Source organism: Myotis yumanensis, unplaced genomic scaffold (assembly GCF_028538775.1).
Source record: "Myotis yumanensis isolate MYYU_CA2020_CCGP unplaced genomic scaffold, mMyoYum1.0.hap1 SCAF_24, whole genome shotgun sequence".
Classification (NCBI taxonomy): domain Eukaryota; kingdom Metazoa; phylum Chordata; class Mammalia; order Chiroptera; family Vespertilionidae; genus Myotis; species Myotis yumanensis.
The window spans coordinates 11,601,097-11,628,725 of NW_027223775.1; the positions used below are offsets into that span (position 1 = coordinate 11,601,097).

A 27,629-nucleotide genomic window follows, 5' to 3' on the forward strand; every position below is an offset into this window, starting at 1 on the left:
GGTCACACAGTTGTGAGGACTGAGCTGAGTCTCAAACCCTTGTGGGCCGACCTCGGCCCACATGCTGTGCCCCACAGGAGATGCCAACGCTACAGAGGCAGCAAGAAGAGGGCGACCAGTGCTCAGACTGAGGGAGTACAGGTGTCTGCACCGGCACTCGGCCACACACACACACACACACACACACACACAGGCACAGGCACACTCACACCTTCCGTGGCTTTCACCCGAGCCTACAGAGGTTGGAGGAATCAGGGGAGGAGCCAGGTGAAGCCAAGGGGTTGGTGGGGGGCTATTCCCATTCCTGGTGAGTCTGTCTCAAATCCCTCTCCCTGGCAGAAACCTCACTGGACTGATGCCACATTCCGCCATACAGGGTTCAGGTCTGTGGCTGAGCGTTCTCTGTGGCCCTCCTGGAACTCTGCTTTCAGTGATAAGGGGGATGAGGCATGTCGGCTTCAGGTTTGTCTGGATACAAACTTTATTAACACGAGGCCAAAATACCCATGGAGAACATGGTGTTGACATCCCCATGGCACTTAAGGAACTGTTTGTCTATTGCCTCTCCTCATAAAAGTGGAGGGTATTTGACCAGTGATTTCTGTACAAATTACACTCTTGTGGAGGGAAAGGGGCCAGCGGGCTTCCTCTGAAGCCCCTCAGAGCAGGGGTATGAGTATGTGATGACTACACTTGACCTACTGCTGCTGAGGAGCAATTTAGGGCTAATGACTCATTCACCCAAAATGCAAACACCAGCCCTCTCCCCTGAGTGTGTCCTCTGGTGTCTGATGACATGTGATGTCCGTGTAAAGCCTCGCCCGCACTTCCTGCACACATAGGGCTTCTCCCCTGAATGTGTCCTCTGGTGTGTGATGAGAGATGACTTATCTCTAAAGCCTCGCCAACACTCCCTGCACATATAGGGCTTCTCCCCTGAGTGTGTCCTCTGATGTTTGATGAGATTTGACTTCGTTGTAAAGCCTCACCTACACTCCATGCACACATAGGGCTTCTCCCCTGAGTGTGTCCTCTGGTGTGTGATGAGAGATGACTTCACTGTAAAACCTCGCCTACACACCCTGCACACATAGGGCTTCTCTCCTGAGTGTGTCCTCTGGTGTGTGAAGAGAGATGACTTATCTATAAGGCCTCACCCACATTCAATGCACACATAGGGCTTCTCCCCTGAGTGTGTCCTCTGGTGTCTGATGCGATGTGACTTATCTCTAAAACCTCGCCCACACTCCCTGCACACATACGGCTTCTCCCCTGAGTGTATTCGCAGGTGTTTGATGAGATCTGATTTCCTTGTAAAGCCTCGCCCACACTCCCTGCACACATAGGGCTTCTCCCCTGAGTGTGTCCTCTGGAGTTTGATGAGATGTGACTTATCTCTAAATCCTCGCAGACATTCCCTGCACACATAGGGCTTCTCCCCAGAGTGTGTCCTCTGGTGTGTGATGAGAGATGAGTTATCTATAAAGCCTCGCCCACACTCCCTGCATACACAGGGCTTCTCCCCTGAATGTGTCCTCTGGTGTCTGATGAGATGTGACATATCTCTAAAGCCTCGCCCACACTCCCTGCACACATACGGCTTCTCCCCTGAGTGTGTCCTCTGGTGTTTGATGAGAGATGACTTCCGTGTAAAGCCTCGCCCACACTCCCTGCACACATACGGCTTCTCCCCTGAGGATGTCCTCTGGTGTGTGTTGATATGTGACCCATTATCGAAGCCTTGCCCACACCCTCCAGGCTTGATTGCTACAATTTTTGACATTCTTACTCCCACAGATAATTTGCCTGTGTTCTTTGGATTCACGTTGTGACCTGGGCTGGGCTTTTCCTCCATTATTCCCTCACGCTCACTGGAGCTCCCCATTTGTCCATTGGGAGGCTTGCAAGAGGCCCTTGGAGTTTCCCTGTGCCTGATCCTTTTAAGCAAAGTTGTGGACCTTCCTTTGACCTCTTGACCTTCAACTTTGACATTCCAGTCATGTGGACCCCTATGTTGCTGCTGCTGTTGATTTGGACGCTCTGGGCCGGGTTCCTCTGACTGGAGGTGGTTTCCTGCAGATGCTCCTGGCAGAATCTCAGAGGGGTGATTGCGTTTCACATGTTGGCTGAGAAATGTCTGACTGGAGAAGGCCACAGAGCAGGAGGGATATGGGTGGATCTCTGGCTTTGGTTCTGCCGAAGAAGAAAGTTTTGGTCAGGGCTGGTGTGGGCAAGGGTGCCAGTGCGGTATGCTCTGTCTCCTGGTAAGACCTGGCCCCGGAATCATTCTTACTGTGATGACAGTGGAAGCTTTGCCTCCCACAAAATGTTCCTTCACAGTCTATTTTTCTTTTTCTTGGTCTGCACTACTCTTCTTCAGAAATCCAGAGACCCCATATTAAAAGTCTTTTCTACAGCCCTGGCCAGTGTGAATCAGTGGATAGAGCCTCAGCCTGTGGACTTAAAGGTCCGGGTTCAATTCCCATCAAGGGCATTTGCCTCGGTTGCAGGCTTCTCCCCGGCCCCAGCCCTGGTCAGGGCATGTGCAGGAGGCAACAAATCGATGTGTTTCTCTCACATCAATATTTCTCTCGGCCTTTCCCTCTCTCTTACACTCTCTGTAAAAATCAATGGGAAAATATCCTTGTGTGAGGGTTGAAAAGAAAGAAGATCTTACAGATCAAGGATCATCAGTAGCCATTTCACTCCTTATATGGGTGGGACTATTGTGACCTTTCTATGTACGTGTATCTTCTAAGTCATGTTAAAGAGAAAAACCACAGGCCTGGCCAGGTAGGTCAGTGGTTGAGCATCAACCCATGAACCAGGGCATCACCAGTTCGATTCCTGGTCAGGGCACATGCCCAGGTTTTGTGCACGATCCCAGCAGGAGGCAACTGATTCATGTTGATATTTCTATCTCTCTCTTCGTTTCCATTCCTCTCCCTCTCAAATCAATAAAAATATTTAAAAATAGAGAAACCACAGGCCCCAACTAGCAATTGCTTCTCTCTCAGTTTTCCACAAATCATAAAATGGAAATATGTCTTTCCTCACACAGTATTCCTGCTTGATTTCTTTCAGTGTTAGCCTATTTCAAATACACTACAAAGTCCTATTTCAAAATATCTTTCCAACCATCCCCTAGCCAGTGTGGCTCAGTAGATAGAGCATCACCTTGGGGACTCCAGGGTCCTGGGTTTGATTCTAGTCAAGGGCACATATCTTGGTTGCAAGTTCAATCCCCAGCTCTGGTTGGGGTGTGTGTGGGAGGCAAGCTACTGATGGTTCTCTCTCTCTCTCTCTCTCTCTCTCTCTCTCTCTCTCTCTCTCTCTCTCTCTCTCTCTCTCTCTCTCTCTCTCCCTCTGTCTCTCACCCTTCATTCTACTCTCTCTCTAAACAAATTAGTGGAAAAATATCGTCGGGTGAGAATTAACAACAACAACAAAAATATTTCCCCAATCCTGCTTCTTACACTCCTGACATCCGTCCCTCTCCAGCCAGTCCGCCTTCCTCTCTCACTTGGAGTTGAAATAATCTCCGAGGGGATTCCCCACTGAAGTTTATTTTCCAAAAAATTAACAAAGCATAATTTTAGAACATGCCACTCTGCAGCTGAAAACTGCCCAATTGTCCCCTCTCACTCAAGAAAGTCCCCAGTATCTCAGCTTGGATCATAGGCACTGTATTTCCAGGCTGCTAGGCATCTGTCCAACCTCCGTTCTTACCCTCTGTACCGAGACTGAGACAGGAGTAGCCCTCAGCCAGATCAACACCCCACCTCTTTCCTTTCCTGCACCAGCCGCTCCCCCTGCCCTGGACCCTGTGCCACAGGTGTTGTAAATGTTATCTCCTGAGAAAGCCCTCCCCTGACCTTCTGAATCCGACACACCCACCCTCCCCTCACACTGATCCCTAGGCACTTGTCCCGGGCCCGTTTTCTCCAAAGCGCTAATCACTGTGTACTATTAAGCACATGCACACATGTATGCCCAGGCTTCCCTCCTTCACCAGCCAGCTCCCAGGAGCAGTGATTCTGATCATCGTGTTAATCTGTATTTCCAGCTCCCGGAACCCTGTGTGGCACCGAGTAGGAATTCACATGACAAGTCACTGAAATAATGAATGAATGCATGTTAACGCACACATTTCATTTAGAGATATGCAGTAAATGAAGAAGAAACAGCTAAAGTGTTCCCAAAAAACAACAGCCCCACAAACAACCACGTTGATGAGAGAGCTGGTTAAGTACTGAAACCTTCTTTTTATTTGCCTCTAATCCTTTCAGCACTATATGATGCTGTGCATTTTGTGCATGAAGTATCTTTAAAAATGGAACACAAATTGGCCCTGGCCAGTGTGGCTCAGTTGGTTGAGCATTGTCCCATTCACCCAGAGGTAGACAGTTTGATTCCTGGTCAGGGCACATGTCTGGGTGGTGGACTTGACTCCCAGTAGGGGGCATGAAGGAGGCAGCAGATTGATATTTCTCTCCTTCTCCCTTCATCTCGGTCTCTAAAGTCAATAAAAGCATATTTTTAAAAATTAGAACAAAAATAAAAATATTAAAATTGTTCCTAAGAATCAAAGACCTATGTGATGAATCATCAATTTCTGAACCATCTGATTTGAAGCTTTACTGACTCTACAGTGGATTTTACTCCACTTGAGAGTTGGACCATGAAAACTTCTAAGAATTCTTTCTTTCCATGTTGAAGAAGAGTGGTGCCCACCTCTCCCAGCCACAAGCTCTGTCTTCCACTTGCTTCCCCACTTGATGCCCAGCTTTTGGCCATACTCTTCTCCATACCAGACCAGCAGCTCACAGCCCTTCCTCACGACCCAGCAGGTTCCGTAGAAAATCTGCCTGTGATATTGAACGGCCACCAGGTTCTGTTCTTCCTCATCCCGGGCGCAGTTCACATACCTGGGGTTGAGGCAGATGAAAGGAAAGAAAACCACAGGCAATGAGTTTCCACTACCTGTCATATTCGTGTCCAGCTCCTCACTGACGCTTAAGGCCCTCAGCACTGATGGCACCCACACCCACGCTCCAGGGGAACCTTCTGTTCAATGTCCGAGCCTCTGTCACAACGTCAGGTAAATTCCTGTCCCTAAGTCCTGCTCTCAGTGCTCATCCTGCCTAATGCCTTTTCCAAAGCCTCATTCCAGACTTTCTCATCAAACCCGGTGACCTAGAGCTTCTCCAAGCTCTAAGTCAGGTTCTGTGTGACACCACAGAACTCGGTGCTTGATCTAGGACTCTGCTTCTGGATTAGCTCACATCATTCAACACTCAGTCCAAGTCTACCTTCTCTTCAGAGGCCTTTCTCGAGTCTCCCCACACTTTATTGAAGGCATCGTTCAGTTGCCTCCCCTAGGTTCCCACAGAAACTTGGAGGTCTCTTTGTCTTAGAAAAATAACACAGAACAATACTAGTTTATTCATAATCTGTGTCCCCTGATACAAGAGAGCCCCTCAGGAAAGGGCCATGAGCACTATTACTCTGCAGGCTCCAACACCCAGTTCTAGTTAGAAGTGAGGCTGGGATGATGTGCTGCCCTCACAGGTTTAGACTACCCTTGGTTTAAGGCTATCTGGGCACTGGGCACTCCTTGAAAAATAGGAAAATTATAGTTAAAGATTAATGAAATAAAATGTTTCATGTCCGTCTGCAGTAAGTCCTCCCTAGGGTCATGGATTGTGTGATCTGTGTAGGTAATGAATTCCTTCCTCTAAACTGGAACATGTAAGTGTTTAACTAATGTCCATTAGATAAATCACAGAGTAATCCAATGTTCTCAAGGTTTTCCCAGTGCCCAAACTAGAAACTTGTATTTTGAGGACATATGCTATACTTTTACCTCCTCTTTTCCTAAATGTCTCTTGATATTCAAGGTCACTGTATGGAGAAAAAAGGGGAACAGGGGACTGAGGGAGACCATTAGCGAGGCATGTTGGGAAGAAAGATGTGTGGGTTGTCAGGCATGAGTATCCTCTCTGGCACTCAGAAGCCCAGTGACCTTACCTCATCCAGTTGGCCTGAGATGCATCCTTTCCGTCCACATACTCATAGCAGTTTCTCGCTTTGGTGATCTGCATTTCAGGAAAAGAAGTTAAAGGCTGTGTGTGTGTGTGTGTGTGTGTGTGTGTGTATGTGTGTGTGTCTGTGTACATAATAGAATACTTACTCTACTGTCATCACATCTCTTTCAGCCTGCATGGTGATTCAACTCCCAATGATGATCACAGGATATTTTTCTTACTCATCACCTACAGATCTGAGTCCATTTGCCCATAAAGCAGGAGCCCCACAAGGGAGGAGTCTGTACCACTTTGCTCCCATTTGCCCCCTGATCTTTAGAGAGGAGCTCCATGTTCATGCAAAGTCTGCTCAGTACACAGAGCTAACTAACCATATTGTCCCCATCCATGTCCCAGCATGTAGAAGGTGGGGCCCACCAAGCCACCGGAGGGCCGTGGGAAGCCAGAGGACAGGGAAGAGGTAAACTTCTCACCAGCCAGGAGTAGCCGCTGTTGGCTGTGGCTTCATCTTCTGTGATCTGACCCTCATAAGGGCCAAAGTACAGGCCCACCGGCAGATCACATTCCTCATTCCACACTCCAAGCCCAGCCTCAGGGATGCCTCATGGTCCGATTCTCAACCCAGGGCGCAGAGTGAGGGCTGAGCGGTTGCCATGCCCCTTGTCCACGGCACTGTCTTTTACAAACGTAGGAGGTCCATGCGAAGCACAGCTGTCCATGAGGAAGTTCTGACACTTCTCACAATCTGGAGGCAAGAGCAACAGGTATTAGTCAGGGTGCAGTGCATGTTCCTGGACATGAAGAGCTTCAGAAAGAGCTCACATCAGTGAGCCTCAATCCTGTACTCCCGGTCACGAGAGGAAGGGAATGATTTGGGCACCCAAAGACGAGGTGAAATTATTGCATCAAGACATAACATGCTCCTTGGTGAGGGTCAGCTTACAGAGGTAGTCATCGTCCTGGGGCTCGCTGATCTCTTGGTAGACCTGGCCCTTTCTTTCTCGTAGGCTATACGTCTTCCCTTCGATCTCCTGTCTCCTGAGGTCTACATGGGAGAAGAGCAGGTGTACCAGGGTCAGTGAGGTCTGGAACATTAGTCCCCATCTTGTCAGAAAACACACAATGTCCTCCCATCAAATGATCACCTGTTCTTTCATAGTATCTTGTATTTTTCTCCATTAACTAAAAGACTAGCACTCCACACTGACTAATGATGGCTGATTCAATTTTAGTTTCTAGATGGTCCCATTATCAGGTTCAACCTCCCAACCTTTAGTCATTCATAAAAGATGTAGTAAGGGTACATCATGTGTTCGGCACTGAGTAAAGACCTGGGCACACAACACCAAGAGAATACGGTTGCTATTATCACAGATGGATTTATTGGACAACTTGCATGTGTCAATTGTTTGAGATTTACTTTAATGCTTCCAAACTATATGTGAACCTTGTTTCCTTATGTTCACTTTACACATTAGCATTCAGGAGCTCAGAGAGTTTGTAGATTAGCTCAAAGCTTCAGTGCTAACTCCAGTTTCAAATCCAGGCCTGTGCAAAGTCCACCCCACGTACCTAGGCTATACTGATCAGTCTTTCTAGAGGAATTAGTGGAACTGAAATCTCCAAATGATTTAACTTACCCAATTTCAATCTAGGGTGCTGTCCGGAGGTTCTTGCTTCTCCAGGAGGGGGCACTGGTTTCTGGGTCTGCTCTGAGCCACTTGTGGTCAACAAATTTGCTGTTCCTGACAATTCCTACAAACTAGACTCATTACTTAATGGCGTCCTGGACTTTGCCTTCAATGTGAAAGTCACATATTAAAAGGTAACATGCATTTATTTAGTTATGTAGGGTTTATGATATATTTTCACATACATGACTTTAATGAACACCTCAACAACTCTTTGAAATACCTGGGAAGTATGAATATTAGAGGAAAAAGAAATGGCCAATGTGGGTTCTGAATTGAAGACTAGAACCCATGCCTTAAGGATCTTTTTTTTATAGAACAGTGAGAGTGAAGGATACTGGGAAGAGAATAAGTCAGAGTGGGGCCCTAAGCAGTGTAGCTCAGTTGATAGAGTGTCAGCCTGCGGACTGAAGGGTCCTGAGTTCGATTCTGATCAAGGGCGAGTGCCTTGGCTGAAGGATCCTCCTCCCTGGCCCAGGCCCTGGTCTGGGCTTATGCAGGAGGCAACCAATCAATGTGGCTCTCACATTGATATTTCTCTCTCTCTCTCTCTCTCTCTCTCTCTCTCTCTCTCTCTCTCTCTCTCTCTCTGTCTCTTTATCTCCCTTTCTCTTCCATTCTCCCTAAAAATCAATGAGAATATATCCTTGGGTGAGGATTAAGAAAACGAAAGAAAGAAAGAAAAATAGTTGGCAGAGCCCTGGCTGGTGTAGCTCAGTTGGTTGAATTGAAGGATTGCCGGTTCCATTCCTGGTCATGGTACATGCCCCGGTTACAGGTTAGATCCAAGGTTGGGGTCTATGTAGGAGGCAACCGATCCATGTTTTTCTTGCTCACTGATGCTTCTCTCCCTCGACCTTCCTCTCTCCCTCTCTCTCAAATCATTAAAAACATATATTTTTTAAAAGAAATGGCTGGCAGAAACCTATCATGACCATAAGGAAAATTATGCTAAAACTAGAGGCCCAGTGCACGAATTCATGCATCAGGCCTGGCCTGTGGGATCGGGCCAAAACTGGCTCTCTGACATTCCCTGAGAGGTCCTGGATTGAGAGAGGGCACAGGCCAGGCTGGGGAGGGATGCGGGAGGTTGGCCAGCCAGGGAGGGACCGCAGGACGACTCTAGGGTGTGTCCTGCCATCTCACTCAGTCCCGATCAACTGGACCCCAGCAGCAAGCTAACCTATAGGTCAGAGCGTCTTCCCCCTGGTGATCAGTGCACGTCATAGGGAGCAGTTAGCGGCATTAGCGTATCATCAGCATATTATGCTTTGATTGGTTGAACGGACAACTGGACACTTAGCATATTAGGCTTTTATTATATAGGATGTGCAAATTACTATATCATGGAAAGAATATTTGTGATTAGATTAGTTGGTTCCCACCAATTCTGTTTGAATAAGGTTGTGCTACTAGCTAGTTTTCTTCATTTTCCTGACCTATAACATGCTAATTCTTAGTGTTATAATGAACATGAAATATAATGGTGCTCGCCAAAGTGTTCTGTGAGCTCTTTGATACAGTATGACTGTGAGATTACAGTCCTGCTATCAACGTACCTCTCAGCCATCTCTGTATTTGAAATCACATGTAAATTATCTTCATTATCTTTTGACCCTATTCTAGTTTAATTTGTAAATTTGAAAGCCCTCTTTCAGCAAATATTCAGGGGTCCTCAGGGACCCTGAGCTGGGCCTGGGACTTCTAGGAGAGAAGAATCTGGTGTGAACCAAAGAGCTCACAATGCAGAGGTAGGCAGGCGGAGCAAATGATTCAAACAAGATGACACTGGCCTAATTAGAGCTCAGAGAAAAAGCCATACTTCTTCTTACTGGAATGAGCATTCAAAACCAGTTCCAGATGGGTGAGCTTCTATTGAATAGTGTGTCATCTCTATGAAGTCCTTAAGTCACTTTACTGTTTATTGTTTCACAATCCTCAAGCCTGAAGCTCCCCACAGTTGAGAGATGCTTTCTTTTATTTGACTAGGAGGCTCTGATGCTGGGGTTCCTATGTCCTTCTTCATGTGGGACCATGCACCTTGCAAACTGCCTAGATGTCAGTGAGCTTCCGGGAGTCGGAAGTCTTAGTGCATCTCTCACTGCAGCATAGCGTTTGGAATCAGCAGTCAGTGAAAGATGTAATCATGGATGGATAAGACAGTGGAAAGTGCATAAAACTATGGAAATTTTAATGAGCTTGTAAGTGGTTTAGAGATGAAGCTATGGTTTAGATTGCATGCCCACCAATACTGTGGTCTCAGACATATAATCAAACACTTCTATATGTCAGAAACCTCAGATTCCTCATCAGAAATGGTGATAGTTATAGTACCTACCTCAGAGGGTTGTGGTAAGTTTTAAGTGAGTTTATTCAGGTAGAATTCTTAGAGTCAGAAGCGTTGTGAAGATAAAACCCATGGTAGCTACGATTGTTGCTCATATTATTAACGACTACGATGATATTGAGCATTTTGTTGAAGAGGTCAGGAAAGGAAGGTGGCAGTTTCTAGGGTGCACTCTGATTTTTTCCTCCTCTTCTCTGCATTTGCATCAAGGAGGGAGATTTTCTTTTCCACAGGATTTGGGAAATACTCACCTTCTGATGTTTATTCTGTTCCACTCTGCAGGCCATCCAAGAAGGTTTAGCTAAAAGATGGTGAGAAATCAATAATATATAATATTATTATATAATTATATTAATATATAATTTCAGAGAGGAAGGGAGAGGGTGAGGGAGAGAGAGATAGAAACATCAATGATGATAGAGAATCATACATTAGCTGCCTCCTGAACAGCTCACACCAGGGATCGAGCCCACAACCCGGGCATGTGCCCTCACTGGGAATTGAACTGTGACCTCCTGGTTCACAGGTCGACGCTCAATCTCTGAGCCTCGCTTGCCGGGTGAGAAATCAGTTTTGGTTTGCAATTGTTTCAAAATCTGCAGGTTCTTATTCTTTCAGAATTCTGAATTAGAGGGTATTCCAAGCACAGACCAAGGATGATTGGAAAATTTTTTTTGATGTTTCAGTAGGCTTATGCTTTTATTGGGAGCATCAGCTCATTTTCTTAAATGTTTAAAAACAGACAAAACCCCATCTGTACTTCATCCTCTGTTCAATATATATATATATTTCAATTGGCCTATCCCTGGCTGGGCAGCTCAGTTGGTTGGAGGATTGTCTTGTGCACCACCAAGTTTTGGATTCGATCCTTATTGGGGCGTACACGGGAGGCAACTGATGGATGTTCCTCTCTCACATTGATGTTTCTGTTTCCCTCCCTTCCTCTCTCTAAATTCAATGAATATCCTTGGGTGCCGATTTAAAAAATAAAATTGCCCTAAAAAGCAAAAAATAAAAAAATTGGCCTTTCATAACACAAGTATAATAAAGGTCATGTAACTGCTAAGAAACTCTACTCTGCCACCTGGCCCTTTCTCTTCTCTGTCTTCTGTCTTCATACTGGCCTTGTCCAGTCCAATGGCACTAGGACCACCTTGCCTCCTTTCTTTCTTATCCTTCCTCCTTTGCACATATGGACTGTGCCCACATTTCCTAATCACTAGATTCTGATCAGCATGACACAGTCTTAGGAACAAAGACTCAGGTCTATTCCGCACAGAAAGAGTTTCGGGCAAGTTAGAGATAATGTCGTGACTTCAGCTATGTTTCAACCTCAGACCCATGGAACTACGTACCCTAGCAACCAGACTTTCATGAAACCTGGCAGATGATGCCATGTCTGACAGGGAACCTGATCCAATGATGAACTACCTCCTACCCTGGCCCACAACCCAACCCCCTAACTACCATGAGTAATAATTTTCCCATTTGTCCCCATGCAGGTCATAGAGCACGGCTCACCTGTCAGAACTTCCTCCTTCTGAATTAGTTATTTTTTACTCACTTTTACGTTTTCGTATACTTACTTATTAATGTTCTATAAAAATACAATTATTTTATTATTTATTTTATTTTTCCCATCACCATTTATCCCCCTCTAGTATTATTTTTCAATCCTCACCTGGGGATATATGTGTATTGATTTTAGAGGGACAGGAAGAGAAAGAAAGAGAGGGAAACATGGATGTGAGCGAGAAGCATCGATCAGTTGTATCCCATACACTCCTTGACTGGGGATGGAACCCGAAACCTTTCTGGTGTATGGGAGGATGCTCCAACCAACTGAGCCTCCTAGCCATGGCTATTTATTTATTTGTATTTTGAGAGAATGTTCATTAAAGCTGGGGACAGTGAAACAAGGAAGGGCTTAGGATAGAAGCAGCAGCAGGAGAGAGCCTAGGTGGGGCTGCTGTGTTGCCCTGGAAAGGTTTTAGGAAAGAATTCAGCCTAGGCGGGGCGGCTTTGTCTCATTGGAAAGTCATAGAAAAGGGGCCTTGGAGACAGGTTTAGGGGGTTAGCCTGAATGAGCTGCCACTGCCCGTACTCCCTGGTGCAAGTGTCCTGAGTCTCTTAGTTTAGGAGATGTACACCTGGGAGGGAAGTAGAGGTGGGAGGGAGAGGGGTATATTAGAGCCCCAGTGCACAAAATTTATAAATGTATGCACTGGTGGCAGGGTGGGGGTGGGGGAGTCCCTCAGCCCAGCCTGTGTCTTCTGTGCCCTCTGGCAGTCTGGGAGCCCTGGGATCCATCGCCTGTAGAGGGAGGCCCGTTCAGCAGCCCCAGCTCTGCATTGGTGGCCTGGCCTCCCTCTTTGGGGTGACTGGGAGCCCCCATTGATCACCCAGAGGCTAGTGGCCTGGGCCTCCCTCTGCAGGGCATCATGGGGGATGGTGGTGCCGACGCATTGCATTGCACAGGCCTTGGTTGGCCTGGTGCCAGTGTGTGTCATAGCCTGGTCATCTGGAGGGTCCTTCAGCTGGTCCTCCCCGGATTTGCATATTATGGTTTTATTATCATAGACTTAGGGGGTGGGGCTGGGTGGAGGTGAGCAAAGGGGGAGAAATGGGGGACCTCTGTGATACTTTTGACAATAAAATATTGCTACACATTTAAAGAGGTTCTATGAACCTGGCCAGTGTGGCTCAGTGGTTAAGCCTCAACCTATGAACCGTGAGGTCACGGTTGGATGACCGTCAGGACCCAAGACCAGGTTCCCCGCACGATCCCGGTGGGGGGCCTGCAGGAGGCAGGATGGAGGCTTCTCTCTCTCTCTCTCTCTCTCTCTCTCTCTCTCTCTCATAAATGTATTAATAAAAAGGGGTTTATGTGAACAGCCCCTGGCTTGTAACTGCTTTGCCTCTTGCTTGTCCCTGGTCACTCCCAAGAGGCCTTCGACCTGCACCCGGGTTGGGGTCAGGTACCTGCGCGCCCTCCGCTCGCACCTCGCGGCCTCGGGGTCCACTCTGCATCCGAGTCCTCGGAGTCCTCGGTCCGGGGCTTGGCGGTCCTCCCGCGGCTACACGTGAACGCGGGTTGAGGGGCCCTGAGACCTGGAAGGAGAGAAGGAAAGTCTGTCCTGCGGGCGAAGAGCTGAGGGAACGAACAGCAGAGCCAGCGCCGGCCGGGAGCGCGGAGCCCGGGGCGCCCTGGATGGAGCCCCCCCCGCCCCCACTTCCACCCCCCGCGGTCCCGTCACCGATGCTGAGCAGCGCCTCGGAGTTGCTCTTCACGTTCTGGTGCCGGGCTGGCTCCCAGGCGCCCATCTGCGCCCACTCCTCCTGAGACAAGAAGACCGACACGTCCCTGCAGGGGGCCTTGGACTGGAGGAGAGACCGTCCGTGCGTCCGTCCGCCCCGGCCCGAGGGGTGGCGCCCCGTCCCCACTTCCTCACCCCCCCGCCCCCCACCCCCCCGCGGACCCCCTCACCTTGGGCCTGCGCCCCGCTCTCCCCCGCCTCCTCCTCGGGGCGCTCCTGCGGGCCCCTGTCGGGGTTCATGGTGCCGCCACCCGAACCCCAGCCCGAGGCTGCGGTGCCTGTGGAAGGAGGAGGCGTTGAGGGACCCGCTCCCGCCGGGCAGGGCGTCCCCAGGGGACAGAACTAGACGGAGGACCAGGGGCCTAGGCTGCGGTCATTGAGAACCACCAGGGGGTGGTCTCCTTCCCGCGGCAGCCGGGGAGTCTCAGGGGGCGACTGAGGGGTGCGGTGGGGGGGGGGGAGGGGGTCTGAGGGGCGGAGTCAGGGAGGACTGAGGGGCGCGGGGGAGGGGTCTGAGCTGCAGGGTGGGGGTCTGAGGGTCGCGATTGGGGGACTGAGGGGCGGAGTCAGGGAGGACTGAGGGGCGCGGTGTGGGTCTGAGAGGCTTGGTCATGGGCGCGGTCTGTGGGGCGTGGTCGGGGTGTGACAGGCGGGTTAGGGGGACCGAGGATCTCTCAGGAGGACACCGGGGGTCTTTGGCTGGGGGTTGAAGGCCCGAGGCAAAGGGGTTCATACGCGAGGCCCTGGTTTTCCTGTCCGTCTCTGGCCGGGCTGCCACCTGGTCGAGGTCCCCCAAACCCGAGCTCCAACCCGGCGCGCTACCCTGTGAGGCGGGGCCAGGGGGGAGCTTCCGGCTTCCAGAGCGTCAGGGCCAGCCGCCAATCAGTGCTGAGGTCACAGAGCCCTGCCCGCCAATGGGCGGTCAGAAACGCGGAAAGGGCGGGGCGTAGGGTGGAGCCTTCCTGCCAGGCAAGGGCAGAATCCCGTGGAAAGAGCCCGCCCCCCCCGCCCCAACCCCCCGTGGTGATTGGCTGCCCAGGGTCCTGTGAGTGTCCGTCAAGAAGCCTTCAGCCAGGGCGCGGCTGGGCGGTGTCCAGGCCTCGGATTCCTGAGGTGTCGCGGAGGGACGCCCGGAACCCCCAGCTTGGGCAGGTGTTGGGGTGACGCGGCCTTCCTACAGCCTGACCGAGTCTCTGTTCCACCCTATGGTATTCAGGGTCCCGGACTGTCTTCCAGGCGCATGTGGTCGCTTCCTTAGCGAGAGGACCAGGCGGTGGGCGGGGAGTTGCGTTCTGGGAAACAGGGATTCCCACTACACCAGCGGTTCTCAACTGTGGGTCGCGACCCCTTTGGGGGTCGAACGTACCTTTCACAGGGGTCGCCTAAGACCATCGAAAAACACTTATATAATTAGATATTGCTTTTGTGATTCATCACTATGCTTTAATTATGTTCTGTGTGTAACAATGAAAATACATGCTGCATGTCAGATATTTACATAAAGATCCATAACAGTAGCAACATTACAGGGATAAAGTAGCAACGAAAATAATTTTATGGTTGGGGTCAGCACAACATGAGGAACTGTATGCAAGGGTCGCGGCATTAGGAAGGTTGAGAAGCACTGCCTTAAAGGAAGCTGTCAGCCAATTCCTTTGCAAAAACGATCCTCTGCATCCCTCTTGTGGCCGTTCAAAGAATAACACCTTGTGTTTCTGTCCGTGGTTCTGAACTTTCAGCTAATGTCCTGTGAATTTGATGAAAAATTCTACTCGCAAAACCACAAACAAACAAACAAAAAACAAAACCCACAGAAAACCCTACAAAATCATCGCGGCTGTCCAGGTTGCAATTATTCCTTCCCTGGATACACTGACGTCACGGGTCTGGCTTTTGCACCCCTTCCCGTCCCAGCCCTGCAAAGGGAAGCCTTGGCTGCTGCAGTGAAATGGGGAAGCTGTGCGTTCACTAATTCAGTGCGTAACCTAGAGGCTGCCATTATTGAAGCCGTCAGTCCTGGGGAGGCCGCCGTTACCAAGGCAGCCAGTACCGGACAGGTCTCCTTTCCTGAGGCAGCCAGAAACCCGGCGGCCACTATGATTGAGGCAGCCAGTCCCTTGGATGACACCATGATGGAGGCAGCCAGTCCGTACAGCGACGTGCAGGGGTATCGGCAGAACGTGTTATTCCCACTAGACTCAGCGGCCTCTGTAGGGCATCACTGAGGCAGCCAGTACCCTTGCGGCTGCAATGATCGAGGCAATCAGTAGCCTAGAGGCGGGCATTACTGAGGCGGTCCTTCCCCTGTAGGCTGCCGTTATTGATGCAGTCAGTACCAGGGAGGCTGTCGTTATTGAGGGCACCTCCAGATGCAGGGTTACCATGGGAACGTGTTAGTACCAGGAGAAAAACTAAATCAACTTAAACTTTAGTGTTGAAACCCAGTGTGTTTTTTAAAACCATATATATTTTTATTGATTGCAGAGGTGAAGGGAGAGGGAGAGAGATGGAAACATCAATGATGAGAGAGAATCCTGGGTCCGCTGCCTCCTGTGTCCCCCCTTCCCCCATGGGGATCAAGCTTGCAACCCATGCATGTGCCCTACCGGGAATCTAACCATGGAGCCTTCAATATGCAGGCTGACAGCTGTGTCCATGAGGGACACTGGCCAGGGCCACAGTGTTTTTTTTAGAAAGATAGATTTCTACTATTTCAGAAAGGAAGAGAGAAAGATCAAAGGTGAGTGATCATCCTAGATTGAATGCCTTCTGCCAGAAGAAAGAGTGACATATGTTCTCATTTGCTAAGCAGAAGGAATAGGCCCTGCTCAGTGTTGTTCACTGGTTAGACCTTCGGATGCCCAGGGAAGGGTTGCTGGTGGGATTCCTGGTCCAGAGCACATATCTGGGATGCAGGTTTCATTGCCAGCCCCAGTCTGGTCTCCTGTGGGAGCCAAAGATCCATGTGTCTCTTGCATATTCATGCTTGCTTTTTGGTTTCTTCTCTCTCCTCTCCTTCCGTCCTTCCCGCCCTCCCTCTCTCTGTAAAAAACATATCCTCTGGTAAGATTAATGAAAACATACACAAGAAAAAAGGACAAAGAAGGAAAAGATTTGGAGGGTGTGAAAAAGCAGCATACCCCTAAAGAAAGGCACCATGCTGAGCACCGCATTCAGCTCCGCTGATGTTTTTCCACGTGATGTGTGTATAAGATAAAAACAAAATGTCTGACCGAAACCGGTTTTGCTCAGTGAATAGAGCATCGGCCTGCGGACTGAAGGGTCCCAGGTTTGATTCCGGTCAAGGGCATGTACCTGGGTTTCGGGCACATCCCCAGTAGGAGATGTGGAGGAGGCAGCTGATCAATGTTTCTCTCTCATTGATGTTTCTAACTATCTATCTTCCTTCCTCTCCGTTAAAAATCTATAAAATATATTTTCTAAAGAGAAATAGGCTATATTCTTTAAAAAAATGAAAATAAAATGTCTGAGTGTCCCTTAGATGCCAAGTTCCTGACAGAACATGAGAGGCCACTCTAGCGTGGTCCTTGCAGGGTCTCCCAACCAGCAGGTTAGGTGCGAGGCTCTCGGGGGCGAGGCCGGGAGGAGGAGGGGAAAGCGAGGTGTGAAGGAGGCGGGAAATGGACAGAGGAGGGTCTTGCATGTGCTCCCCTCTACTGCCTTGTGCCGCGGCTCCCAGAGTCACTCACACTGAGAAGATGCAAGCAGACTCACCCGGTGTTGGTGACCGAAGGACACACAGGCCAAGGGACAGACAGATAATTGAGGCCGCAGTAGCCTGGAGAGGTGACATCCGGGAACCTGTGGTCACTGTGCTGGTTCCTTTTATCCTTCCAGATTTACCTTCTTAGTGGTTTTTTTACTCCAGAACTCTGGATTCCATTTCAGGGTAGGCTGGAGGAGAGACCGTCCGAAGGACAACACCTACTTCATAGTGACTCTGCCCAAAACCCAAGACCTCTTTGGACATCCATTCACACATCAGTTGTTTGGAAAGTGATCTCAAACTTATTCTATATAGTTATGCATAAAAAATAAATCATAGCCAAGCAGTTATCTGTTTGATGTATCATACATTTGTATTATACATACATTTTATTTTAGAAAATGACATTTGTTGTACAAAGTTGCCTTCCTAAGTGCAATTAAATGAGCATGTTAAAAACTTTCTAAGTATGAATGTTTTACTTGGCAGATGTTTAGGAACTTGGTAAGTATGAGTGTGTATCGCTGCCCAAGGAACTGTTGGGGGTCGTGTGTTTTCACCAAGCAGAATGTTTGTTGAATGTCTGGTCCCCTTGTCGAGACAGCCTGCAGGGTTTAACCTTCATTCTGTTATGAACCTATAGGCAGGAGGTAGAAGTACACTTGTACTGATGCCACACCCCCCACTTTCTGTGATGATGGAAGCAGGCCTGATGCTCCAAGCAGCATGAGAACACCAGCAAGGTAAAGGTTCTCATCCTTCTGGCATGTAATCTACCCAGCCAGGGCCACATTGTCTTTGTGGTAAACGGGTTATCCAAATTGCAACACACAGCCCAACAAGCGAGGCTCAATGATTCAGTGTTGACCTATGAACCAAGAAGTCACTTTGATTCCTGGTAAGGGCATGCACATCACCTGATTCTTTCTCTTTGTCAGATCAAGCACAACAGATTTAAAATAAAACTGGAAACTGTGAAATCTCCTATTCTCCCCCCAAAAGGTATCAGATTTTACTGAAAACACCCACCACTTGTCTTCCTTAGTCATCATGAGAATTCCAGTTCATGAATGTTCACAGTATCTCACTTTACAACCTGTGTGCACATACTCACACAAACAGCTGAGCATACCATCCTGGAGAATTTTCCATTTCCTTCCAAAGGAAGTGAGATGTTTCACACTGGAAATGGAAAGAAATGGTAGAAAAAGCTGGGCATGAAGATAAAGGCTAATCATTGCAACCTGGAAAAGATGTATTCAACAAATAAAGGTGTGACTATTCCAACCAGAACCTTCCTGTATGTGGAGGTTTGGGCACGGGGACACAAACATTTTTACTGTGAACGAGGACTTGATTGTGCAAAGCTTTCCTTCACCCCCTGAGAGATGCTGACCAGAAGGGCTGGGCCACTTGGAAATGTGTGGTGTTTCAATGCGAGGCTGGGGGTGGGGGGTTGCCCCTCCTGACCTGGGCAACAGAGCTCACCTCCCAGTGTGCATAGGGCCCCTGCTTGGGCATCATCAGCTCCAAGATTCTGGGCTGGCTCCTCCAGAGTCCGCTGAGACCCAGAGAAAACAATATCCCAACTGGCAGATTTCCCCTGGCCCCGAGGTGTTGTGTTAAGATTGGGTTGATGTGGGAAAAGGGGAGTGTGAAGGTGTTGCTCAATGGTTGGTTCTGAGAATTTGAGGTCACCCACTGAAGCCCTCAATTATTGTAGGGAAAGAGGTTCCCATTGTTCCCATGGAAATGCCATCCTTTTATAAATGACTCCCTTTGTATGAGTGTTCCATGTGATCATTGATGCAATTTCCTTTCCCCTATAACAAGAAACCTTGTACAGAAGCAGCTGGACTGAAGAATTGTGAGGCTGGGATGAGCTGTAAGACAGCTGTGGGGAATGCTGAAGCACCCAACAGACTAGAGAGGGTGACCATGTGGCTCAGGGGACATTGTCAAAAGGAGGAAATGTTTTTCTTTAAGAGCAGGTGAGCTGGGAGGCAGTGACTGGATCGTTGCACAGCCTGCAAAGGTGCTGTTGTGTCAAGGTCCAGTGAGTGCCATGCGATCCTGGGTGAGAGGGAAGTGTATCAGAGACCATGAGCTATGCCAACCTTGGTCCTGCAGTTGGACTTGGCTCCCCTGGTGTGGAAGCAGGCCCAGGTCTTTGCACCTGGATTTATGTCAGCACCACAAACGGACAGACAGACAGCCAGACAGGCAGGCAGGCAGACACACAAGGGCTCGAGTCCAGGTTCCTGATGGGGAAGTTTCATAATAGCCTAATTCTGTTGTCAAGATGTGAATTCGAAGGGGCATATGCTGATTCTGAATGACTGTTTTAGAGATGGAAAGACCCAATGTTGTTCTTCTAGCCATTTTTCTATCATCTATTTCCAAAAGGGAGTGAAAAGAAGAAGAGCTAGGATGCCCCCATGTTGTGATTGTGAAAGATGTGTTGTGTTTCATCAGTTTGTTTCACACACAGTGACTGTTCTTGATGGAACTGTGGTGGAGTCAGAAAGTTCGTCAATGAACAAGCACTGGTTCCTGCTTGTAAAAGTTCTGTTTAGGATGGGCAAAGGCCTCTAAGAAGTGGTGTCAAGAGGTGCAGGAGAGCATGTGTATTTGTAGTCCAGGCGGCTGGGAAGGGTTTGAAATGGCCACTTAAAAAAGTGAATGGAAGCAATAGCCAGTGTTTCTCAATGATAGAGCATGAGGTTGCCAGAAGAAGTCCTCAGCAGTCTGTAGGTAAAGCCGACCCCAAGGAACATACTAGCCAGGGAGGGTGCTCACTCACTTTCAAGGCGACCTCAGTGCAGCAGTGTGTGGCAAATCCTTTGTCAGTGCTGGGAGGGAAGTGGTGCAGACACAGAGCCTTGACCTCATTCGGTCTAGGGATGGCATGATGGCTGCTGTGGCAGCATCGCTGAAATGGTGGGTATAGTTTTTAGTCACGGTCCCATGGCTTTAGCTGGAAGGCCAGTAGCAGAGCTAGAGGCACAAGGTGTTGTTGCTCGAATGTCCCAGTGAAGCTTCCCTTTGATTCGCCAAAGAAATGGTACTGAAATTGGTGAGTGAAGCCGTGTGACAGTGGAAATCCCAAGTCTGCCATTTCTCCCCTCTTCCGGGTTCTCAGATCTGCATGTTAATGTGTAGCCTGACGGGACCCACACTCATGTCCCCGTCCTCCCATTGGTCCCCCATGCCTCCTTTGTGGTTGTCAGAGTGTGCTTTTTGGCTGCTGTTTAGATGTTGTTGTATTTTTCATGTTGTGAATTGTTTGTCATGGAAGTGTAGAAACCACTGAGACCTTATGTATGTGTTGATGTACATATCTATCTATCTCCTTTTGCCTGTTGCAGCCTTTGAAGAAGATGGTGGAGAGAGCTTGCAAGGTCCAGATTCTTTTTAAAAAATATATATGTGATTGATTTTTAACTTAGAGCAGTGGTTGTCAACCTTGTGGCCCTTTCAATAGAGTTGCTCATGTTGTGACCCAACCATCCAATGATTTTCGTTGCTACTTGATCACTGCGATGTTGCTACTGTTATGAATCATCACGTAACTATCTGATCTGCAGGATGGTCTTAGGCGACCCCTGTGAAAGGGTCATTTGATGCCAAAGGGGTTGCGACCCACAGGTTGAGAACCGCTGACTTTGAGGCAGGGAGAGTGCTAGAGAATCAGAAACATGGATGAAAGAAACATCCATCAGCTGCCTCGTGTACACCCCCTAGTGGAGATGTGCCCGCAACCAAGGTACCTGCACCTGACGGCTCACCGGTTAGAGCGCCGGCCAGGTGTGAGGTTCAGAGTGAGGTGAGCGGCACGTGTGCAAGATGTGAGGAGAACCCCCCCCCCCAGGTGTGATGCGGGAGGTGTCACAGTGTCCTGGACGAGTGGCGGGGCCCCAGGTGAGGCCGCTCAGGCTTGGTTCCCCGTTTTTTCTGCGACTGTTATTTCTGAGGCAGGAGCCACAGCCACCCACCACTCTGTCTGTCTAGTGTCTTGCGTGCTGAGCCCTTTTGTGTGTCCCATTCCCCAGGTGAAGTGGACCTTGTACTAAAAATGATGTGTTTTAGCTGCCAGCACATGGCCCCGTAAGTGGTATTGTGGCTGTGATCCCAGGTCCGGGTGTTTGTGGGGTTTTGCTGTCTCTTCCCCATGGTCTGTGAAATGAGTGGAGGTGAAAGGGGGGGAAATTTGTTGATCCTTTCAGCTTGGAAGTTTGCAAATAATGCAGATTGAGCATCTGGGTGTGAAACTTTTCTTGACTGTGAAGAAAGAGGAGCACAGGTTTTGCACTTTGCATGTTGCTGTGAAAGTGTCAATATAAGTGAAAAATGAAGCTGTAGTTGTCCCCCATTTGTTCCTCAGATATGTCCATTGGGATATCTGTTCTTAGGAGGGGAATGTGATGTTCAGGCTGGCGACAGGAGGCTGTGGAGCACCCCCAGCTGTGCCTGTCCTATTGGTTTTTGTGCTGTTTTAAAAAATTGTGTAACCTGCCAAGTGTGCTGCAGTTTTCGAAAATATTTTCCCGCTTCCTTCCCCATTTCCTAAAACGTTTCTATTGAAAATCCCTGTGCTTTTTGCCTGAATTTCACGTCAATGATGGAACAGCATAGAAGTTTTAGTCAATGATCCCAAAGCATGCCTGGACTGTGTATGCTGAGGAAGATGTCGCCTTAGACCATTTTCGTCCACGTGCCTCGTAAAAGGACTTGTTTTGGGACCCGGACAAACAGTAGGTGACAGATGTATGGGAACCAGTATGGATTTTTCCCAATTGGAGAGGCGGGGCAGACATCCGCGAGCCTTTGCTGTGGGTCCCCCTTTCAGGAGCCTGTGATGCAGGTGAAGATCAACATGTGGAGCGCAGCTTGGCCAGCAGGTGGAGCCAAGACGTAGCTGAAGAGGAATGTTTGTGTGTCTGTGATGGAGAGATTGACTTGTCGTCCCTGCAGGATGTGAGGGTGCTGAGTGGGCGCTGAGGGCAGAGGTTCCCTTGGTAGCGGGTGTATGAAAGCGGGGGCGGGTATCCCGTGGCTCCGTCGTTTTTGTACTGGAGCCCGTATTTTTTTCCCGCTGGAATCGTAGAATGAATTCCCGGACAGAAAGTGTTGTAGCCAGTGTGGAGCTGTGTGGAAGACCAAGTGCAGACTGCCACGTAGGGAGGGTGAAAAGGGTCCCACTGGGTTCCCGTCCGTATGGCCTGTCAAGGGTGCAGATCGTGGTGGCTGCTAGTCCCTCTGCTGGGTCCATATTCCCCTTGGAGTTGTTTCCTCTAGTAAGTCCTGGGCCCCAAGGTTGACCCTCCCATGGGCCTGGTGAGGTTGTCGCCCCTCGTTCCCTCTGGGCTTTCCCCTTTTCCACCCTAACGAAGGGCTTCCTTGTCTTTATGTTGTAAATCTTGACCTTTGTGGGCCATTTGCATTTCCTTTGTGTTATGCCAATGCATGTGTTGTTGCTCCCTTGTGTGATGGAGATGTGAGTGGCCATGGCTTGGTAGTGTTGCAGAAATGTCCCTTGTCCCAGTGTGTGCCCCTGTGTGTTTTCCTTGTAGCTCAATTCTCCCCAACGCCTAAGGCTGGCTCCTTCTCCCCCTGAAATTGCTGCTTGACTGTGACCGCGTCCCAGCTCAGCTGGTGCTAAGGAGAAAGGTGTCTTCCCATTTGTCATGTTTGCTGAGGCACGCGGTCACCCTGTCCATTGTGTTGTGTATTTTTTTGCTTCCCCCAGGCAAGTGTGTTGGAACCGAGGCAAGCAGTCCCCCATGTTGTGAGTTTTCGGTCAGAGAGAGCCCAGGATCGGATACATGCAGACATGTGATGAGATGATGGACTCCCCCTGGCATGTCTGGCTGATCAGCATTCCAGACACAGATACTGGCTTCTCCCTGAATCAATACCGACTCCCACACAGATTCTGACTACTTCCTGAATACCCGGCTGAACCCCCTGCAGCTGAAACTTCCTCAACTGAATACCTCAGCTCCTATCCTCACCCCTCACAAAACAGCATTATAAATAAAGTGCCCCCCTCCCTGTTGGCGTGAACCCACTCGAACTGTCCTTGGGGTCTGTGGGTCTCCCGGGGACGCAGAAATAAACCTTTTCCTTTTCTTTCTTTTCTGATTCGATGGACTCTCTATATCTTGCACCACCTGCTGTGAGGGAATTGTCCGTTCTGGTGTTGGAAACCTACTTCCTGTGGGGGAAATGCATTTTACTGTGTGTTGAGCTATCTTCCTGTGAGCGCTTCGCACCTTCCTGTGAGGGAAATGCCCATTCCTGTGTGTGGACCTAACTTCCTGTGAGGGAAGCTCACCTTCCTGTGGGGGAATTGAAACTTCCTGTGGGAGAACACCTCTTCCTGTTGGGGAAAAGAACTTGCTGTGAGAAAACCCATCTTCCACTAAAAGAAAAGCACTTTCCTGTAGATGGACCTATCATCCTGTGATGGAATTGCAACTTGTTAAAGGGGAACTGAACTTCTTGTTCAGGTACATTTATCTGTGGGGTAAATGTCTCTTCCTGTGTAGGAACCCATCTTCCTGTGGGGAAATTGTCCCTTCCGGTGTAGGAACCCTTTTTCCTTTGGTGGAAATGCATTTTACTGTGATTGGAGCTTTCTTCCTGTGAGGGCATCTCACCTTCCTGTGGGGGAAATGCCTTTCCTGTGTGGACCTAACTTCCTGTGAAGGAAGCTCACCTTCCAGTGGGGGAATTGAAAACTCCTGTGGGAGAACACATTTTAAGGTTGTGGTAAAGCACTTCCTGTGAGGAATCCCGTCTTCCACCTGGGGAAGTGCAATTTCCTGTAGGCGGAACAATCATCCTGTGATGGAATGCAACTTGTTGAAGGAAAACAACTTTATATGGGTTTACCCTCCTCTCTGTGGGGGAAATGTCTCTTCATGTGTAGGAACCTATCTTCCTGTGGAAAAATTGTCCCTTCCAGTGCAGGAATCCTTCATCCTTTGGGGGAAGTGGACTTTACTCTGTGTGGACCTGTCTTCCTGTGAGGGCATCTCACCTTCCTGTGGGGGCAATGCACTTTCCTGTGTGTGGACCTCACTTCCAGTGAGGGAAGCTCACCTTCCTGTGGGGGAATTGGAACTTCCTGTGGGAGGACACCTCTTCCTGTTGGGGAAAATCACTTCCTGTGAGGAAACCAGTCTCCACCGGGGGAAACACACTTTCCTGTAGGTGGACCTATCATCCCTCGATGGAATCGCAACTTGTTGAAGGGAAACAGAATTTCCTGTGGGGCTACCCTTCTCTCTGTGGGAGAATTGTCTCTTCCTGTGTAGGAACGAATCTACCTGTGGGGGTATTGTTTCTTTCGGTATAGGAACCCTCCTTCCTGTGGTGGAAATGCATGTTACTGTGTCTAGACCTATCTTCCTGTGAGGGCATCTCACATTCCTGTGGGGGAATTGAAACTTCCCGTGGGAGAACTTCTCTTCCTGTTCGGAAAATGCACTTCCTTTGAGGCAACCCGTCATCTGCTGGGGGAAATGCACTTTCCTGAAGGTGGACCTATCATCCTGTGATGGAATCGGAAATTGTTGAACAGAAACAGAACTAACTGTGGGGGTAACCTTCTCTTTGTGGAAATTGTCACTTTCTGTGTAGGAATCCATCCTTCTGTCGGGGAATTATCCCTTCCGGTGTAGGAATGCCTATACCTGTGGAAAAAATGCATTTTACTTTGCGTGTACCTATCTTCCTGTGAAGACATCTCAACTTCCTGTGGGGGAAATGCACTTTCCTGTGTGTGGACCTAACTTCCAGTTAGGGAAGCTCACCGGCCTGTGGGGGAATTGAAACTTCCTGTGGGAGAACGCCTCTTCCTGTTGGGGAAAGCACTTCCTGTGAGGAAACCCGAATTCCACTGGTGGAAATGCAATTTCCTGTAGGCGGACCTATCATCCTGTAATGGAATCGAAACTTCTTGAAGGGAAACAGAACTTCTTATAGGGGTACCCTCCTCTATGTGCAGGAAATGTCTTTTACTGTGTTGGAAAACATCTTCCTGTGGGGGAATTGTCCCTGCCGTTGTATGAACCCTATTCCTTTGAGGAAAATGCATGTTACTGTGTGTGGACCTATCTTCCTGTGAGGGCATCTCACCTTCCAGTGGGGGAAATGCTCTTTTCTGTGTGTGGACATAACTTCCTGTGAGGGAACCTCACCTTCCTGTGGGGGAATTGAAATATCCTGTGGGATGATGCCTCTTCCTGTTGGGGAAAAGCATTTCCTGTGAGGAAACCCGTTTTACACTGGGGAAAATGCACTTTCCTGTAGACGGACCTATCATCCTGTAATGGAATCGCAACTTTTTAAAACATAAAAAAACAAAACTACCTGTGGGGTACCCTTCTCTCTGTGGGGAACCAACTTTCTGTGGGGAATCAATCTTTATGTGGAGAATTGTCTCTTCGGCTGTAGGAACACTTCTTCCTGTGGGGATAATGCTCTTTCCTGTGTGTGGACCTAACTTCCTGTGAGGGAAACTCACCTTCCTGTGGGGGAAATGCCCTGTCCTGTGTGTGGAAATAACTTCCTGTGAGTGAAGCTCAACTTCCTGTGGTGTAATTGAAACTTCCTGTGGGATGACACCTATTCCTGTTTTGGAAAAACACTTCCAGTGAGGAAACCCATCTCCACCGGTGGAAATACCGATTCCTGTAGGTGGACATATCATCCCTCCATGGAATCGCAACTTGTTGAAGTAAAACAGAACTTCATGTGGGGGTACCCTTCTCTCTGGGGGAAATGTCTCTTCATTTGTAGGAACACTTATTCCTGTGGGGGAATTGTTTCTTCCGGTGTAGAAACCCGTCTTCTTGTGGGGGAAATGCATGTTACTGTCTGTGGTCCTATATTCCTGTGAGGACATATCACCTTCCTGTGCAGGAAATGCCCTTTCCTGTGTGTGGACCTAACTTCCTGTAAGGGAAGCTCACCTTCCTGTTGGGGAATAGAAACTTCCTGTGGGAGAACACCTCATCCTGTTGGGGAAAGCACTTCTTGTGAGGAAAGCCAACATCCACTGGGTGAAATGCATCCTCCCACAGGTGAAACTTCCTGTGGGAGGATGCTTCTTTCTGTTGGATAAAAACACTTCCCCTGAAGAAACCCGTCTCCATTGGGGAAAATTCACTTTCCTATCATCCCTCGATGGAATCGCAACTTGTTGAAGGGAAACAGAACTTCCTGTGGGGCTACCCTTCTCTCTGTGGGGGAATTGTCTCTTCATGTGTAGGAATCCATCTAGCTGTGGGGGAATTGTTTCTTCCGGTGTAGGAACCCTCCTTCCTGTGGCAGAAATGCATGTTACTGTGTGTGGACCTATATTCCTATGAGGGCATTTCATCTCCCTGTAGGGGAATTGAAACTTCCTGTGGGAGCACTCCTCTTCCTAATTGGATAATGCACTTCCTGTGAGGCAATGCACTTTCCTGAAGGCGAACTTATCATTCTGTGATGGAATGGGAAATTGTTGAACAGAAACAGAACTAACTGTGGGGGTAACCTTCTCTCTGTGGGAAATTGTCTCTTTCTCTGTAGGAATCAATCTTCCTGTCGGGGAATTGTCACTTCCGTGGTAGGAACTCTTCTTCTTGTGGGGAAATGCATTTTACTGTATGCTGACCTATCTATCATGAGGGAATCTCACCTTCCTTTGGGTAAATGCACTTTCCTGTGTGTGGACCTAACTTACTGTGGGGGAAACTCACGTTCCTGTTGGGGAATTGAAACTTCCTGTGGGAGAACGCCTCTTCCTGTTGGGGAAAGTACTTCTTGTGAGGAAACCCAACTTCCACTGGGTGAAATACACTTTCCATTAGGCAGACCTATCATCCTGTGATGGAATCACACCTTCCTGATGGGAAAGAACTTCCTGTGGGAGTACCTTCTCTCTGTGTGGGGAAATGTCTCTTCCTGTGTAGGAACACATCTTCCTGTGGGGGAATTGTCCCTTCAAGTTTAGCAACCCTTCATCCTGTGGGTGTAATGAATTTTATTGTGTGTGGACATTCCCTCCTATGAGGGCATCTCACCTTCCTGTGGAAGAAATGCCCTATCCTGTGTGTGGACCTATATTACTGTGAGGGCATCTCACCTTCCTGTGGGGAAGTGCTCTTTCCTGTGTGTGGACCTAATTTCTGGGAGGGAAGATCACCTTCTTGTGTTTAAATTGAAACTTCCTGTGGGAGAACGCCTCATCCTTTTGGGGAAAAGCAATCCAGTGAGGAAATCCATCTCCACCGGGAGAAATGCACTTTCCTATAGGCAGACCTATCATCCTGTGATGGAATAGCAACTTTTTGAAGGGAAACAGAACTTCCTGGGGGGTACCATTCACTCTGTCCGGGAAATGTCACTTACTGTGTAGGAACATAACTTCATGAGGGGGAATTGTCCCTTCCGGGTTAGGAACCATTCTTCCTGTGGGAGAAATGCATTTTACTGTGTGTGGGC

General features: G+C 48.8%; 1 pseudogene; it reads right to left on the bottom strand.

Moving 5' to 3' along the window:
- Window positions 1–223: 223 nt before the first annotated feature.
- The window catches only part of LOC139000530 (histone-lysine N-methyltransferase PRDM9-like), a 116,793-nt pseudogene continuing 89,387 nt past the window's right edge, over window positions 224–27,629 (bottom strand).